Source organism: Palaemon carinicauda, chromosome 5 (assembly GCF_036898095.1).
Source record: "Palaemon carinicauda isolate YSFRI2023 chromosome 5, ASM3689809v2, whole genome shotgun sequence".
In the NCBI taxonomy this organism is placed as follows: domain Eukaryota; kingdom Metazoa; phylum Arthropoda; class Malacostraca; order Decapoda; family Palaemonidae; genus Palaemon; species Palaemon carinicauda.
This window is the reverse complement of record NC_090729.1, coordinates 168,970,236-168,989,549: the sequence shown is the minus strand read 5'-3', so window position 1 is coordinate 168,989,549 and position 19,314 is coordinate 168,970,236. Positions and strand designations below refer to the sequence as shown.

Sequence of the window (19,314 nt, the reverse complement as noted above, 5' to 3'; positions counted from 1 at the left end):
TTAAAGACTCTTTTCCTGGTATGCTTAGCCACAGCTAAAAGAGTCAGTGAGATTCATGCCTTCAGCAAGAACATCGGATTTTCATCTGAAACGGCTACATGTTCTCTACAACTTGGTTTTCTAGCCAAAAACGAGCTGCCTTCTCGACCTTGGTCAAAATCGTTCGATATTCCAAGCTTATTGTATGGTTGGAAATGAACTAGAAAGAGTCTTATGCCCTGTAAGAGCTCTTAAGTTCTATTTAAAACGAACTAAACCTTTACGAGGCCCGTCTGAAGCTTTATGGTGTTCAGTTAAGAAACCATCTTTGCCTATGTCAAAGAATGCTTTATCCTATTTTATCAGACTGTTAATACGAGAAGCTCATTCCCATCTGAATGAGGAAGACCAAGCTTTGCTGAAGGTAAGGACACACGAAGTTAGAGCTGTCGCAACTTCCGTGGCCTTTAAACAAAATAGATCTCTGCGAAGTATAATGGACGCAACCTATTGGAAAAGCAAGTCAGTGTTCGCGTCTTTTTATCTTAAGGATGTCCAGTCTCTTTACGAGAACTGCTACACTCTGGGACCATTCGTAGCAGCGAGTGCAGTAGTGGGTGAGGGCTCAACCACTACAATTCCCTAATTCCATAACCTTTTTAATCTTTCTCTTGAAATGTTTTTATTGTTGTTTTTGGGTTGTCCGGAAGGCTAAGAAGCCTTTCGCATCCTACTTGATTTGGCGGGTGGTCAAAGTCATTTCTTGAGAAGCGCCTAGATTAGAGGTTTTGATGAGGTCCTGTTGTATGGGTTGCAACCCTTGATACTTCAGCTCCTAGGGGTCGCTCAGCATCCTAAGAGGATCGCGAGGCTCCGTAAGGAAGACGTACTTAAAAAGGCAGAGTAATTGTTCAAGTCGACTTCCTTACCAGGTACCTATTTATTTTGTTTAGTTATTTTGATAACTTCTAAAATGAAATAAAAATTCGTAGCTCATATGATGTAAACATATTTTGCTGGTCTCTACCCACCCCCCTGGGTGTGAATCAGCTATTATAATCACCGGCTAAGTTAAATATTGAAAAATGTTATTTTGATAATAAAATAAATTTTTGAATATACTTACCCGGTGATTATAAATTAAAGGACCCTCCCTTCCTCCCCAATAGAGACACAGTGGACCGAGGAGAAAATTGAGTTCTTTGTTTACAATGAGTAATGGGTATCTTGTTTACAATGAGTAATGGGTATCTGAACGACAGATGGCGCTGTTGAGTACACCCCCTACCTGTGTAGCGATCGCTGGCGAATTTTTCCGTAGAGTTTTTCTGTCGAGCAACAGAGTTGCAGCTATTATAATCACCGGGTAAGTATATTCAAAAATTTATTTTATTATCAAAATAACATTTCTCAGATCTTGAGAAATTTCCTCAACATTGGTAACACTTTACACATTTATAACACCGGTAGCTGTTAGCTGTAGACACAATGACAGATAAGATTTAATTTTTCCCTGTTTCATATCATTCCTACAAAATAATATTTTTTTGTCTTATATAATATATATATATATATATATATATATATATATATATATATATATATATATATATATATATATATATATATATATACCTGTATGTGTGTGTGTATATATATATATATATATATATATATATATATATATATATATATATATATATATATATATATATATATATATATATATATATATATATATATATATATATATATATATATATATATATGTGTGTGTGTGTGTGTGTGTGTGTGTGTGTGTGTGTGTGTGTGTGTGTGTGTGTGAATGAGAGAAGAAAGTAAGTCACTGGTTTTATACAGAATGATATCTAACTGCTCTATTGCTACAGTAGTAACATGGTGGAATAGTTGTACCACCAGCAGCAACCTATCATCCAGCAAGGGAGCAGTAGCTGTGTGGACTTTTTACTTGAAGTAGAAAGGGACTTTTGTCTGCAATAGTACATGCTCACCCTTCTCCTCACTAACTGGTTGTGTCAAGAGGGTACAGAATCATTTTGACTTTAAAACTGAATAACAAAGAGACTGGCACATTCAGATTTGCTTCTTGCCATTTACCACTAGATATTGTATTACATTACTGGAATTATGAGGTAGTTACATTAGAAGGAAAGAAAATAGATTTTTTTTTTTATATGTAAATGTTGATAAATCTGAGCTTTCAAAGTGAATCAATATGAACATCAGATGAGTGCAGTAGTAAGCAGTTTTGTTATTAGAATTATGTTTATTTGGGGACACTATTTTCTTTTTAATAAGTGATATTTTTTGCCAGTCCACAGGGGTAAATAAGGAACATTTACCGTTACTTGGAACCCTGATGGCCAATGACTATGTGGACAAGGAATCTCTTACTTATTTCCACAAGAGAGCAGCATTTGAAATGAATGGCTATAATTCTAAGAGCGGAATTGGTCGCCCCTTGACTATTAAGTCTGTCATCCAATGGATGGCAAGGAGAAAATCTAAATCTGTAGATGGTATTATTGCAGAGGTAAGTCTGTTGTTTTGTTTCATGTTCATGTATATGCAAATGTCATTTAATGTATGGTAGATACCCGAGATTTAATTCTTATGCTAAGGTGTGTGATTTTTATAGAATGATTTATTTTATTTTTTCATGAAAACTACTTATTATTTACAGTTCAAGGATCACATTTCTTTAGGTGTAACACTTTATATATATGAACATTTAAAGTTTTATGCATATTTCCAACAAAGCTATCACTTTACTAAGCCTACTTGCATAATTGTGGGAAGCTGAAACAACAATAGTTAGTGTATGCTTCTGTAGTTCATGTCCACCAGTCTTAGTATATCTCTTGGCTGCCTGACAGCTCTCAAATCTTCTACAGACTTGGTTTGGTTTTCTGCTTCTGTTTTATCACCATTTCAACTTCTTTTTTTAGTGTTAAAAAAAAAAAAGATCTTTTGGTGTAAAACTTCTGGTCCTCTTTGGTTGAATTTTATGATGAACTTTACTTGTAAAAATCTTGTTTATTGAAAGTGAACATTGCTCAACGGTAGTTCACTGATCTCAGAATTAGTATTTTCCCGTTTTTGTTCCAGTTTTTTTGTTTCCTGTAGCTTTTTATAGACATTATGAAAGTTAATGACAGGATTGAGCAGTTCTCAATAATATAGGCAGATCTTTTGCTATCTTACCATAACATTATTATTATTATTATTATTATTATTATTATTATTATTGTTTTATTATTATTATTATTATTATTACTAGGTTAGACAATTGAAATGATATACTGTAGTGTATAACTCAAGCCTACTTCCTGAGGTTAGGGTGCGGCGAGTAAGAATTCCACCGAGTTGGGTACACGGGGGAGGGAGACAGCCGAGAGGAAGGGCTCGTAATCAGGTGGTCACTGTGACTGATTAGGTGGGACAACCTTCCGAGGCACAGTGGAACCACCCGATTGAGGCAGTAGGCCTATGGCCTTCTGTCCAATGCATGCAGATTAAGTAATAATAATAATTTACTTAAAATATGTGTTCTAAAGTAAAGTAGGCTATAACGACATATTGTGAGGAGGTAGGGAGAAGAACACGGTTGGTGTGATACGAGCGTATAGCTTAACCCTCCAAAATCGGGTATAATGCCGACCTGGTCAAGAAGACTAAACTGCTCTAAACAATAACTAGCCCTCCAAAATCGGGTATAATGCCGACCTTCTCAGGTAGTATAATGACTTAAGGATATAATCCTATAAAGTATAAACGTGTCCCAACTCCCTGCATAATATTCAATAGGAACATCTTAACCTAGATATAATATATCGAAGGGGAAACTCACTGGCGTAGGCTACCTTCCGAAACCGCATACGGTCCAGTCGGGTAGGCTAACCACTGCCAAAATAGTCTAATGAATACTCAAACCTTAATAAACTTAAATAACTATAATTAATCACTTTATAAGATGTCTAGAGCTAAATAAACAAGACTACAATTAGTATGAGGAACTAATTGGAAGTTGTCAAGTAAGCATGAAGCTTTCTGAGGTAGCGACACCAAAATGGCTGCCAAGGGAGAGGCATCATATGACACTGTACGAGACTAAAATTAACAATATTATCAAAATTTACGAGTGTCGCTACCCCAGCTCATCAAAATTGATGATTGCAATACTTAACTTGGGAGTAGGAGTCTCCAAAAGCTCAGACATCTTCACTAAACACAAAATATAGGTTTTATGAATAGAACTTACCTGGCAGTTACATATACATAGCTAATTATCTCTATTTCGGCAGAATTTTTCTAAAACTAGGCAACCGCCTTGTGGTGGTTGGGTGGTAACACCCGTTAAAGGGTGGTAGGAGGAATCATTCCCGTTTTCTGTTCTTCAGTTCATCTCTGCCGGCCGGATCGATAACACGTTGGTCCGTCATTAAGAGTTTTTCTTCGCTTTCCCTGCTCGGTGTACCAGTCTGCTTTTTTGGTGAAGTACTCTGATTTGGGGTTTTGGCGATCGTTGTATTTTGTTTTCTCTTAGCTTTTTTTTGCTGTTTTTCATTATGAGTGAAAAGAGTCATTACCGTATCTGTGCGAATGAGGAATGTAAGGTGAGACTACCCAAAATGGCGGTTGATCCTCACACTGTTTGTTCTCATTGTAGGGGTTTTGTTTGTGCCCTTGATAATAGGTGTGGGGAATGTAAGGTTTTGGATGAGAAAGATTGGTTAATTATGAAGCGCTATGTGCGTAAGCTAGAGCTCGATAGAGTTAGGAGAGCTTCTAGGTCTAAGTCTAAGTCTGTTAGTGGTAAGGAAGACGAACTTAGCGTAGATTTATCTATTGATCCTATTATTGATTCCTCTTTGGAAGTTGATCCTTCCCTTGAGGTAGTAACTCCTGCACCTCCTACAGGTTCCGTATCTACGGATGACCCTCGGTACGCTAGCCTGGCGGCCGAGTTGAAGGCCATTAAAGAACAGCTGGAGGCCTTTAAAGGTAAGGAAAGTGAAAGTGCTTGTGTTAGTGCAGTGGAGGTGGCGACCGACCGAATCTGTCATACCCCTAGGCCTAGACCTCTACCAAGCTCCCAGGACCAAGGGAGAAGGTACGTCGATGACCGAAAGGGGGTGAGAGGTACATACCCTCGGTCAGCCGTCGCCTCAGACAGTCCTGTTGTCTATTCCCAGGCTGCTCTTGACCGTCACGGGAAAGACGAGTCGGATGTGTTGTTTTCTTCTCCGAATTCGTCCAGACGTAAATGGAAGTATGAAGCTTCAAGACCTACTAAGAGGAGATGGAACCGCGACGAACGGTCTCGTTCTTTCTCTCCCGGTTCTAGCAGTTATGAACCTTGTCCGTCGGAGGATGATTTCGACTCCGTGCCTGTGAAAAGGACGAAGCCTGCTGCCGAAGATACGAGTGTTATTCGTCAGCCCCCCCCTTCGGGTCCGCAAGACCCAGCTGATGTTGCTAAATCCTTTATGTCTGTCATGCAGGAACAACTTTTGACTTTAGTACAAGCCTTTAGCCGCCCTCACGCCCAGTCTGACAGACGTAAAGACGACTCGTTGCCGATTAAGAAGTCTGCTTCTAAGAGAGAACGGAGTTCTTCTTTAAAGAGAACTTCTCCCTCTCTACGCCAGGATGAGGAATGTGTGCTTTCGCCAGGCGATACTTCTTCGCGATACCAGGGCGATACGTTTTCTCGTTCTCGATACCGGGACGATACCTTATCGAACGACGCTGCTTCTCGTTCTCGATACCAAGACGATACCGCCTCCCGTTCGCTTCGACACGACGATACCTCCTCTCGTTCGCTTCGCCACGACGATACCTCCTCTCGTTTGCTTCGCCACGACGATACCTCCTCTCGTTCACGACGCCACGACGATACCGACCCTAGTTCTCGACGCCACGACGATACCGCCTCTCGTTCACGCCGCCACGACGATACCGCCTCTCATTCTCGCCGCCACGACGATACCGCCTCTCGCTCTCGACGACAGAACGACTCTGCCTCTCGTTCTCGGTCCCAGGGCGATACCACCCTGCCTCTTCGGGACGATACTGCCTCTCGTTCCAAGGATTCTTCTAGCGTGGGACTCCAGGATGCAACCCGTCTTTTGCAGGATGATGCCTTTGATTTGCCCTTGTCGGGTTCTAAGGATTCTTCTCTTTCGAAGGATATTGCAGATGTGGATCAGGCCCTCGAGGATGTTTCTGATGACGATGATAATCCTGCCGACGCTGTGGGAGATTACAAAGTTCTCTCTCGCTCCCTTCTTGAACTTTTTGGAGAGGAATTCCAACCTGCTGCCCCTCAATCTCCTCAGTCCCAATTTAACAGAAAGAAGGCCAAGAAACAGTCGGCCTTCATCAAGATGAAGCTGTCTATCTCCGCAAAGAAGGCTCTCACGAAGATTGATGACTGGATGATGGAGTGGAGACAAACAGTTAAGACTTCCTTCTCGTTTCCACCAGCTCGTCTTGCTTCAAGAGCGGGTATGTGGTATGCAACTGGAGAACCTTTGGGTCTGGGAGTGCCTTCCTCCTCCAAGGGTGACTTCTCTGGTTTAGTGGACTCTGCTAGAAGGCATGCTCTCAACTCAGCCAAGGTCATGTGGTCAATGTCGGAGCTGGATCATCTCGTCAAAGGTATTTTTAGAGCCTTTGAGGTTTTTAGTTTCCTAGACTGGTCGCTTGGGACTCTCGCAAGGAAAACTGAACAGATGGATGGATCTAGGGACCTTACCAGCATTATGTCCTGTATGGATAAGGCCCTCAGAGATGGGGCGAATGAGTTGGCTGCTCTGTTCTCAGCTGGGGTCCTAAAGAAGAGAGCTCTGCTTTGCTCTTTTGCTTCTAGGTCTGTTACCAATGCTCAAAAGTCTGAGCTTCTTTACGCCCCCCTCTCTCAACATCTTTTTCCCGAGTCCCTGGTTAATGACATTACGCGTTCTCTGGCCCAAAAAGCCACCCAAGACCTTTTATCTCGTTCTGCTCGTAAGCCCTTTGCAGCCCCTCCTTCTTCTTTGAAACGGGAGGAAAGGAGATTCCAGCAGCCCTTTCGGGGCAGGACTACTTCAAGATCAGATTTTAGAGGGAGAAGGCAAGATTCAGGACCAAGATCTACCAGGGGTTCTTTCAGACCTCGATCCAGGAAATGAAGTTCGTCTCCTCCAGACAGTAGGCGCAAGACTGTCAGGTTTTTGGCAGTCCTGGAAGAGGAGAGGGGCGGACACCTGGTCCCTCTCAGTAATCAAGGAAGGATACAAGATCCCCTTTCTGAAAAAACCTCCTCTCGCAGATGCTCCGCTGGCCTTAGTAGCCCGGTACTCAGATCCTGGGAAACAGAAGGCTCTAGTAGACCTTGTCAACCAAATGCTAGACAAGGGGGCGATAGAACCGGTTCGGGATCTAGTCTCCCCAGGCTTTTACAATCGCCTGTTTCTGGTCCCCAAGAACTCGGGCGGATGGAGACCCGTCCTGGATGTCAGCGCTCTCAACGTATTTGTGGAGAAGACAAAGTTCTCCATGGAGACGACTCAGTCGGTGCTGGCGTCAGTACGTCCAGGGGACTGGATGGTGTCCCTCGACTTGCAGGACGCATATTTCCATGTCCCCATCCATCCGACTTCGAGGAAGTACCTGAGGTTTGTAATGGAGGGCAAGTGCTTCCAATTCAGAGCTCTTTGCTTCGGTCTCAGCACGGCTCCTCAAGTCTTCACCAGGGTAATGGCGAATGTGTCAGGTTGGCTGCATCAGGAAGGGATAAGGATATCCTTCTATCTGGACGATTGGCTGATTTGTTCACGATCGAGGGAGAAATGTCTGGAGGATTTACGGAAGACTTTTATGATGGCTCAGGATCTAGGCCTGGTCATCAACAGGGAGAAGTCTCAGATCAGACCGAATCAGACTATTCTCTATTTGGGGATAGTTCTGAATTCAGTTCTTTTTCGGGCTTCTCCCTCTCAGGAAAGACAGACCAAGTGTCTCGTAAAAGTCAGAACTTTCCTGGACAAGAAGAGATGCACAGCGAAGGAGTGGATGAGTTTGCTGGGGACTCTATCCTCCCTCGAACTGTTTGTCTCTCTGGGGAGACTCCACCTAAGGCCTCTTCAGCACTTTCTTTCGAAGACATGGAACAGAAAGATGCAGGAAGACTCCTTTTCCTTCCCCATTCCAATAGAAGTCAAGACTCTTCTGAAGTGGTGGCTGGACCCAACCTTGTTAGGGGAAGGGATCTCCTTACACAAGAAGAACCCAGACCTAGTGTTGTTTTCAGACGCATCAGAGTCAGGCTGGGGGGCAACACTAGGAAGCAAGGAGGTCTCAGGCTATTGGGAAGGAATTCAGCTGGGATGGCACATCAACAACAAGGAGCTGATGGCCATTTTTCTGGGGCTAAAGGCCTTCAAGGACTTGGTGTCTGGGAAGATTGTGGAGGTCAACTCAGACAACACCACAGCTCTTGCTTACATCAGGAAGCAAGGAGGGACTCACTCTCTGTCTCTCTTCGAGACAGCAAGAGAGCTCCTTCTTTGGGCGAAGGAGAACAGGATAAGCCTGCTGACGAGGTTTGTTCAGGGACAGAAGAATGTGAGGGCGGACATGCTCATCAGGAAAGGGCAGGTCCTTCCCACAGAATGGACCCTCAACCAACAGGTCTGTCAGAGTCTCTGGAGGCTGTGGGGGAGACCCCTCATCGATCTTTTCGCCTCCAATTTATCCAAGAGGATCCCCATCTATTGCTCCCTAGTTCCGGACAGAGAGGCAATAGCAGTAGACGCCTTTTTGATGGATTGGACGGGGATGGACACTTATGCTTTTCCCCCGTTCAAGATCATCAATCTGGTAGTCAGGAAATTCGCCCTCCTCGATTCGGGACGGATGATCCTGATAGCTCCGTTCTGGCCGATGAGGGAATGGTTCACGGAGGTGGTGGACTTGTTGATGGACTTTCCAAGAAGCCTCCCTGCAAGTCCAAATCTGCTCAGACAACCCCACTTCGAGAGATATCATCAAAACCCCCTCGCTCTCAATCTGACTGCCTTCAGACTATCGAGAAGCTCGTTAGATCGAGAGGCTTTTCAGCGCAAGCTGCGAAAGCTATCGCCAGAGCGAGGAGGGTCTCTTCGCAGAGGGTCTACCAGTCCAAGTGGGAGACTTTTAGGGCTTGGTGTAGGAAGCACAAGATTTCCTCATCCACTACCTCTGTGAGCCAGATTGCGGATTTCTTGTTGTACCTCAGACAGGACGCTAAGCTAGCTGTGTCCACTATCAAAGGGTACAAAAGTATGCTCTCTTCCGTCTGTCGGCATAGAGGCTTGGACTTGTCTCGCGACAAGGACTTACATGACCTCTTGAAGTCTTTTGAGACGACCAAGCAGACCCAGTTAAAGCCCCCTTCTTGGAACCTTGATGTGGTTCTTAAATTTCTGTGCACCAAGAGATTTGAGCCCATCTCACAGGCTCCCCTTAGGGAGGTTACCAAGAAGACCCTCTTTCTTTTGGCCTTAGCAACAGCTAAAAGAGTTAGTGAAGTCCATGCAATTGAAAAACAGGTAGGCTTCAATCTGAATGGGGCTGTTTGTGCCTTGAGATTAGACTTTCTCGCTAAGAACGAGAACCCTTCTAAGCCCTGGCCGAGGACCTTTGAGGTTCCTAACTTGACCAACCTAGTGGGTCAAGAGCAAGAGAGGCTGCTCTGTCCAGTACGAGCCCTCAAGACCTACTTGTCTCGCACAAAAAGTGTGAGAGGCTCTTCTAGCTCCCTGTGGTGTTCTGTGAAAGATCCTCAAAAGCCCCTTTCCAAGAACGCTTTATCCTTTTTCCTGAGGGAAGTGATAAGAGAAGCGCATCTCTTGTGTGAGGAGGAACACTTCGGACTTTTAAAAGTGCAAGCTCACGAAGTGAGGGCCATTGCGACCTCGCTTGCTTACCGCAAGAATATGTCGCTCCGTCAAATTATGGATGCGACATTCTGGAGGAGCAACTCTGTGTTCGCCTCTCATTACCTCAGAGAGGTGAGGGTGGATTATGAGAAATGTTATACCTTGGGACCATACGTAGCTACGGCTTCTGTATTAGGCAAAGGAGTTACTACCTCCCCTCAACCTTAGTTTTGTTTACTTGTACATAGGTTGGTGTATTTTTTATTGGTTGTCTGAGGGCTTCGACTTGTGTACAGTCGCCTCAGTCTAGTTAGATTATTTTTATCTACTTTGCAAATGTTAGGTGGTTGGTTTGGTAAAGTTGCGGTTTTTTATTTTGGGCAATAGGTAGTCCTGAAGTCTAGTCAGATTGTTGGTCTCACCCCGTTGACAGACTCGATTGAGTGTTTTTCAGCACTGCAGGTCACATCCTGGCTGACACTCCTAAGGGAAAGCGACTCAAGAGGCAGGAACCTTTGAAGTCAGCTACCTTAGCAGGTAAGGAATCAAGGTGTTTATTTATCCTACAACTTTTTTGGTTGTTTCCCCAACGATGTTACTGTCTATCACCCTCCTCCAAGTGTGTTAATCAGCTATGTATATATAACTGCCAGGTAAGTTCTATTCATAAAAATGGAGTTTTTATGATAAAACAAAGTTTTGTGAATACTTACCTGGCAGTTATATATACATTCGAAGGCCCACCCACCTCCCCTCAGGAGACAGGTCGGGCATAGATGAACTGAAGAACAGAAAACGGGAATGATTCCTCCTACCACCCTTTAACGGGTGTTACCACCCAACCACCACAAGGCGGTTGCCTAGTTTTAGAAAAATTCTGCCGAAATAGAGATAATTAGCTATGTATATATAACTGCCAGGTAAGTATTCACAAAACTTTGTTTTATCATAAAAACTCCATTTTGAACACAAGAACGTGTGTTGACTATCCCGGTGTTTTGTTAGGAATGATGGGAGAAGCATGGGTAGTGGTAGTGGTGGGGGGGTGGGGGCAGTAGCCGTAGTAGCGGGCAGTAGTCGGATGTAGAACGGCACCTCGTAGTAACGGGCGATGTTGAGGAAGGAGAAGACTAATTGGTAAGGGACCTCTGATAGTGGTTTTAACACTCCCCAGTTACTATACCGACACCCTATAAGGGTGAGCGAGCTGGGTATATTCCTGGCATTCCTTGCAGTTTTTATCTCTGGTATATTTAGCAGTATTTATACCTTAGAAATGGTGCTATAAGGAGCATTTCCCTGGGCGACACAGGTCCCTCGCCCAGAAATAGATTTTTCCTTCATCAAAATCCCTTATATATATACAGTATGTCATTGATGATTTAGCACTCTAGTTAAAATTTCTTGCTAATTGTTATTGGAAGCTAACTACTGTACTGAAAGCTACCAATCAAACAACTGTGTAGTAACTATCAATAGAATAATCATTCATTTATTTGGCTAGCATATGCAAAATACCTTAGGCTACGCTAGCCTAACTTTTTAAATTCAGTCAGCAATTAGGCTTGACCAATAATTTTATGACATAGTATATAAACACCCTCAAGCTAATTGTGAAAGCAGAAGTTGAAGGCATCATATGCTGGCAATTGAAATAGAAGAAAGATTTGTATGTTTTTCTAATCTATGAATAAGAATTTTAGGCTTTGTGAGACAACGCCTTAAGAATTGCATTCATTGAATGTGAAGTATATTGGAGTATGTGAACTGCAATCTAAGAGGCCCTGTTTACAGACAATCTACATTAGAGCTTATATAGACAATTATGCACACACACACACACACACACACGCACTCTCTCTCTCTCTCTCTCTCTCTCTCTCTCTCTCTCTCTCTCTCTCTCTCTCTCTCTCTCTCTCTCTCTCTCTCTCTCTCTCTCCTTTTTTATTTAATTATTTTCAGCATATTACCCTTTAATAATATTCCATACCTTCCTGCATAATAAATTACAAGCATTTTTGTTTAAATAACTACAGAGAACAAGACTTAAGTCCACATTCTGTAAAATATTATCTACAATATTTTATAGTAAATCATTCCTTCTTTTCTTTTTGTTTTTCATTCCTGTTTTCAGACATTTTTATTATTCATTATACTCTTTGTTATTGGTTACTAGCCTTATTTCCTTTTCTCAATATTTCCCTTAGTATTTTTTGTGTTAATTATATTTAATATTAGGTAGAATTAACACAAAATATGGGAATTACTGAGAATTTATTTCATTAAAACTGAATAATCTTGCCTTGTAAGTCTTTAGACTTGCCCATTGTTCATCACCCTCCCAGGAAAGGTTACATTGATTAGTTTGTTTTACAAGGAAATGTGTTTCCTATAGCTCTCTTATTTCCTAATAGGAATATTTCAACTTTCTTTTTAAAAAAAATATGTTTTAACATAGCATAAGATAAGAATATGAAATATGTCCAGCTCTAATTTACATTCCTCTTTGATTTGCGAATGATTCAAAGTGGTCAGATTAAAAGATGTTTTACAGCCTAACTGGACTGGAAAAGGAAAGAAGCATTTTGTGTTTTTGCAAGGATTTGACACTTAACAAATCACAATTTGAGTTGCTTATCTTTGAACAAATTTTATATCATCATGTGATGGTGATTTTAAAAAGTTTTCTTTTAAGAAAAAGTGCAAATTATTTCATCAAGAGATGATTAACTTGCTGATTATTGTAAATTCTATATAAATTCTAGTTTCCTTATTTTTCTTCAGTTGAAATAACAATTCTTCTAATAAAAAAAATATTCATGGATACGATGATTAAGTAAACATAATCCAGTTTCAAAATCTGCATTTTTTTCATAGTGAAAAAGAGAAGCTTTTCTCGTAACTGTAATACAAATTTATATTTTTCATCAGCATTTCATATTACATATCAAATTTTACTTAAATGTAATACATGTGTGAACCTCTTAATTTTTATTATTAAAATTTCTATGGAAAGGGTTTATCGCTGAAAAGTTTACATGTGTTAGTTATAAAGTTTTCCTGTACTGTATATTTGTTTGCCTTTCATTACTGCATTGTGCAGGGAGGGAAACAGTGTGAAGAAGGCCTGGTGCAAAGGAGCGCATACCTGTGAATATGTGAACTTTTATTTAATTGGTTCTACAGTTCTCTGTATCAAGAAGATAGAACCTGCAAATAACGAGGGCCAAATGTATGTGTATCTATACATGTAGCATCAGAGAAAATTGTTAGCTTACCCAGGTATATTGCGAAAACTAACCACCAAAAGTCTACTTATACAATACCCATGTAGTGACTTATCAATGAAGTAAAATCCTTCCTATATTATAGCTAAATGTACGCAATCCATACTAGGCTGCACTAGCCTATATTGCAGCTAATTATGGGTAAACAATAGTAGACTTTACTAGCTTATATTGCAGCTAAATATAAGCTACCAATACTAGTTTACACCTGCCTAAGACTAGCCTCAAAAAGGTTTATGCACTAACAGTACTATGCTATACTAGCGTAAAACTTGCCTAAAAATTGTCTGGAACTTGAGCTAGTCTAACAACTCATAAAAACAGTGTAAAAATTCAAAAGTTAAAGAAATGACAAATTAATAAATAATAAACTCTCATGTTGTCATGAAAGTCAGAGTTTTATTGGCATCATATGCCGGTAACTGTAAGCAACTCGGGCTACATTAGCTTAAAACTTACCACCAGGGATCAAGACTTGAACAAGGCTATATGAATGGTGGGATAAATTTTTGAAAAGGGAAGGTATAAGATTCTAAAACTTAAACTCTTCCTATTATGTCATATAAGCCAGGAGTGAATTGCATCACATGTTCCATAAACAATTAAAAACAAATCACTAAAAGCAAATTTTATCTGTAAAATAAAGACCTTTCTTACATTAACACTATCACTAAAAGTAGTGGATGACTAAATCAGAACTTTATTAACTGTTACTCAACTTAGAACTAGATGTAAGCACTAACAAGCTAAAGCTCTCAGTAAACTAAGTTACTCGTATTTTACGTTTTTATATGACAGCTTTTTCAGTGGATAAATGAAGCTTCAGACTTTGTTCCAGTTGTACCTCTGCAATGTGGACAGACATATTCCACATTATAGTGTCTTTTGCTTCATGTTTTACAAATAAAACAGACATTCTTATGATCTAATATGATAACCTAGAGCCAGTTTGCTATGACTTGATTCTATTAAATTTTATAGTGTGCACTATGTACATTAGTGGTTATTACTATATTTTGTTATCTACACTTACTGTATTCATTGCAATTTTCATATTGAAGATTCTAAGACACATATGGTCTTAGCTTTCTGTTTTGACTAGTGGTGTGGATCTGTTATAGAGGTTTTGGGTATTATATAGTTTTCGTTGTTGGGTAATATTACTGTACCGAGTTTGTTAATCATTATTTTCTGTTTGGTTTTAACCAAATACTTTTGTTTGGTGTCTAATTAACAAATACAGTAGTTTGAAATTTTGTGGATTACATTTTCTAATCTGTTTAATACTAAAAACATTGACCAGTTCTCATTCCTAAAATAGAAGCAATTTATTGAAGTTTGGCTGTCCTGAATTTCTCCTTGATTTTGTAACCTGACAGTTTTGTCTAAAAGCAAAAGGGTGAAAGAATATTTATGTGTGATGTTAGTTGAAGTTTTATGTTTCAAGATATACAGTAGTTCATTGCCTGATGTCTTCAGGTACTGTATTGTGTCATCAACATTCTAGGGGAATTTTTTTTTCGCTACAAGAAATGGAGATTTTTCATATTTATCTTAGTATTTTCTGATACTAACTATGAGATTAAAGTACAGTATACTAAAGAATTGGTAAGCCACTCATATGGATACGGCCTAGAAAACAAGTTCGTTACATAAGCATGTTATGCTACTCTCTGCATCAATATCAGCTCCTGAAAGTAGTATATGGTGCAAATTAAAGGGGGTGAAGTTGAACCCTAACAAAACCCAAAGTATGAATGTAAGTAGGTCAAAGACAGTGGCTCCTGAACTTCCAGTTCTTTGCATTTGCAATGTCTTTTTAAGTATATAATTCTCATTGTAAATTCTAGATTTGATTCTTGATTGCAGATATACTTTTGAGAAACACATTTGGTCTCCTTTCTCAATTGTTCAAGAAAATTGTATAATGAGAAAGTCTCTTAAGGTTTTTGATTTCCATTCTATCCTGAAGAAATGTTTTAATTCTTTCATTTTACTTTGTTTTGAGTATTGTTCTGTCTGGTCTTCAGCTGCTGACTTTCATCATAATTTGTTGAACCAAAATTTGTGGTCTTTTAAATTCCCTATCCCTGATCTGGTTATTAATCTCTGGCACCATTGTTCAGTTAGTTCTTTGTGCATGTTGCCTAAAATTTTTCATACTTCTTACCAGCCTTTGCATTCAGATCTTCCCAAACTACTATCCTGGACATTATAAGGCTCACTATTACACAGCATTTTAGAAGTTTTATTTAAGCCATGACCGGATTGTGGAATAATCTTCTTAATCACTTCAAAATGGTTTAAAATTCTTTGTTCCATAACTGGAATACAAACCATGCTATTTAATAGGGATGTTACTTTCAGCGTAGCTGAAATGACGAGCCATTAAAATTTAGCGAGGGTTAACTACCCATATCGCTAGTTAGTGGGGGTAGGGGAGGATAGCTTGCTACTGCCCCCCTCACACACCTGTGATTGAGCTCACTTTGCTTTCGGCTCGGATGGTGAACTGATGTTGCCGCTCTTCATCCTCGCTGTATATTGGCAGCCTTTAATCTATCATTTAGCTTTTTCTTTTCTCTGGTGTGTGTTGTGAAGTTTATTTCTGTGACCATGCGCATCTGCCCTGGACTCTCCGGCCGCCCTTGTGGAACATTTAGTCGGCGGTGGAGACATATCCTCACACCCTTTGTCTTATATGCAGAGGTCAACGGTGTTATAGTGTAAATAAATGTAATGAGTGTAGGGAGTGGTCTTCCTCCAGTGGGAGAAGTTTGGGCGATGGCAGAAGAAGTCCAAGCGGGATATTTCTCCTTCAAAGGTTCCTTCGAAGAGAGGAAAACCTAAGGCCTCTTCCTCCGTCTCCGGCCAACCTCGGTCCTCGAGAGATGGTGTTGCTTCCCCTAGCGAAGCGGCCCCACCTCTCCCCCCGGGTGAGGCCTTGTCACTAACCCCTTTGTTACAGATTTGGTCTTCCTTGGGGCTCACGGGTCCGCCCACCATGGAAGCTTTGCTGCAGTTCATCCGAATAGGTACTTCTGTTCTGCATTCATCATCGCCGTCAGAGGTAGATCCTCTGGCCCTTGTCGTCGTTGTAGTGTCAGAAGAGTCACACTTTATGTCATCCGACTCCTCTGCCCCTCAAGACTTAGTTTCCCCCGTTCCTGAACATCCTTCGAGGGGGAAACTAAGTCCGTCTGTCTCTCCTGTGAGTGTTTCTCTCCCTTGAGGGAGTTCATTCATAGAGACTCCTCTTCGGAGGACTGCTGCATCGCACGGTCAGCTTGCTGATCCAACGGCCCCCAGAGGGCGCCTTCAACGGAAAGCTCGCCCTGCACTTCGCCTTAGAGGTCTCCCTTCACCACCAGTGAAGAGGCGCCTCTTTGGTTCGTCTGCTTCGTCATCGCAGCCGTCCCCTGCAGAGGAGCCGCCTCTACAGTCATCTGACACTCGACCATCGACAGTCACTGCTCCTGCTACTAGGCCTGTGACTTCGGTCTTGGACCTCTCTGCAGATCATTCGCGATCTGCATTGGTGGATGCTCGCCCTTACAAAGGGCACATCCCAGCTCCTGACCATCCACCTTCCAGATCTGCCGACCTTCCATCACCGTTCCTGTCACCGGTAAATCCTCTTGAGGCTCTACCAAAGTGCGCAGCTGCGTGCCATTGCTCTGCAGCTTGCCATCCTACAGGACATCAGTGCTCACCAGCAGCTCGTCATGCACAGCCTTCATGTCAGCGCTCTACAGCGCTTCGGCGCACCCCCCTTCCCCTGCTTGCCCTCATAGACGGCAGCAACTTCATGCGCCTACATGCCAATGCTCTCCTGCGTGTCAGTGCTCTCCTACGTTCCCTGCGCCCACGTGCCCACGTTCGCCTGCGCTCACACGCCCAGGGTCGAGGACGCGCCAGCACCCTCCTGCGCGCTTGCGCTCTCCTGCGCGCCAGCAATCTCCTGCGCACCCTGCGCCTACGTGCCCATGATCTCCTGCGCGCCAGTTTTCTCCTGCGCACCAGCCGCGCGCCAGCACTCGCCTGCACGTCAACGAGTTCCTGCGCACCAATATTCTCCTGCGCGCCAACACTCACCGACGTGTCATCACTCTCCCTGGCACACGTGCCATCACACGCCTACGCGCATGCAACCAATACGCGCAATCCAGCGTTCACCTGCGCGCCAGCGCTCTCCTAAACATCCACGCTCTCCTGCGTGCCAGGTCTCTCCCGCGGGCATGCGCCAACACTCGCCAGTGCGCCAGCTCTCGCCCGCGCGCCACCACTCACCTGGGCGCCAATTTTCACTCGCGCGCCAATACTCTCCTGCGCGCACGCCAATATTCTCCCCCACGCGCACCAACAAGCACGGGCGCAGGAACTACACTCGGCAAGGTCACCATCGCCTGATTCCCCTCCTCGCAAGCGCATTCCAGCGCACCCTTCGGGAAAAGGTAAACAGGCTCCAGCAGAGGGGTTCAGGATTCCTAAACTGCCTTCCAAGGCGGACCCACCTATTACGGTGACTCCTCGCAGGGAACCTTCGGTCCCTTTCTCTTCAGGGGATCTGTCAGTCAGCAGCCCTGGTTCAGTGCCCTAGTCAGAGCTGTAACACAGGCATTCAAGCCTGTCCTGTCCGGCCGCTCGTCAGAGCAGCCTATAGCTCTGGACTCACGACACAGAACCATGGCTTCCTCTACCCCTTTGAAGAGGAAAAGAGGAGTTTTCGACGCGGTCACTTCCACGAGGGTGAAGCTGACTCTGTGCAGACCATCAAGGCTAGTCCCTCCAGTAACTCCCCAGGGATACTCTCCCTACCTGTCTGATTTAAGACCATCCTTCACCAAGGGAATCGCGTGAGGAGAGGCACTCCCCCATTCCACTGTCGGAGGAAACCTCCCTTCACGCGGAGAGTTCCCCTCAGTCAGAGATCAGGAGGGATACAACACTCAGGCCTTCGATGTTGGAGTCTTGCCTCCTTCTTCGGAAGGATTCCAAAGACTCCAAGACTTTGCCAAAATCCTCCACCAGGACTACAAGAACGGAGACAGCCAGCCACTCTAGGAATGTCTGCGACTCACCCCAAGAAGAGCTCTTGGGGACAGAAAGAGACTTCGCTGCAAATCCAGCATCAGGAGGATAGCAACAAGAGTCAGCGCATGCATTCTGGCAGGTCCTGACTCTAATGAGTGTTCTCAACGGGTTTTCCGACCCAGAGATACCCCCTTGAGAGGGCAAGGACACGGTCTTAAACCGCGTCTTCGGCACTCAGAAACCCTCAAAGACCAGTGTAGCCCTGCCCTGGTCTCAGGGGTTGAAGAGTACCAAGGATAAGATCCCCCAACAGCTCAACGAATTTGCTTCTTCCAACCGTGCCGGCTCTACGAACAAGCTCCTCCCACCTCCTTGTGTACAGCAGAGGAGGTACTTTGAGAGCCTGGAGGAGCCCAGTTCAGCTCTTCCACTTCATCACTCTGGAAGAGCTAACCAGGGGAATCCCTCTTGAGAGACTCTCCATCCGGCAGGTCTCGTTCTCGGCGGCCGAAGTCCTTAAACAGGAAAAGGTCACTAAGTATGCGATGCAAGCTACTTTGTGGCTAGACATCTGGTTAGGGACCTTGGGAATCCTGGTACGATCTGAGGATTTCTACAAGGAGTGTACCAGGAAGGCAATGGAGACCTTCCTCCTCTCAGGCACTCGCACGATCGAGTTTCTTGCTCACCAAGTTTCGAACTTGTGCGCAAACACCATCTTGAACCGTTGAGATGCAGTGTCTGAGAGGTTCCACGAACAGGTCCCCAGCATCGAGATAAATAGGCTCAGACATTCCTCCCTAGAGGGGGCCCACCTGTTTGAGCCTAAGGACGTGGAACTTACTGCTGAGAGGTGGAGGAAGTCTCATCGAGACTCCCTCCTCCATAGGGCTTTGACATCCAAGCCCTATAAACCTCCAGCACCTCAGCAGTCCCGTCCAACTAAGACCGTGATGACAAAACCAGCAGCGAAAACAACAGTGTCTAAGAAGCCCTTTCCTGTCAAGGACAGGAAAGGCAAAAAGTCCTCCAGGGGAGGAAAGAATCCTAGAGGGAGCGGCCGAGGCTTCAAACGCTAGGATAGGCAC

The 19,314-nt window shown here is 43.3% G+C and overlaps 1 protein-coding gene across 1 annotated transcript in view; it reads left to right on the top strand.

Moving 5' to 3' along the window:
• The first annotated feature begins 2,396 nt into the window (after nt 1–2,396).
• Nucleotides 2,397–19,314, top strand: part of LOC137641601 (cytosolic carboxypeptidase 2-like) — a 306,984-nt gene continuing 290,066 nt past the window's right edge. Inside the window, exon 1 of the mRNA XM_068374319.1 lies at nt 2,397–2,533. The gene's annotated coding sequence lies outside the window, so the exon portion shown is untranslated. The remainder of the gene's footprint in view (nt 2,534–19,314) is intronic.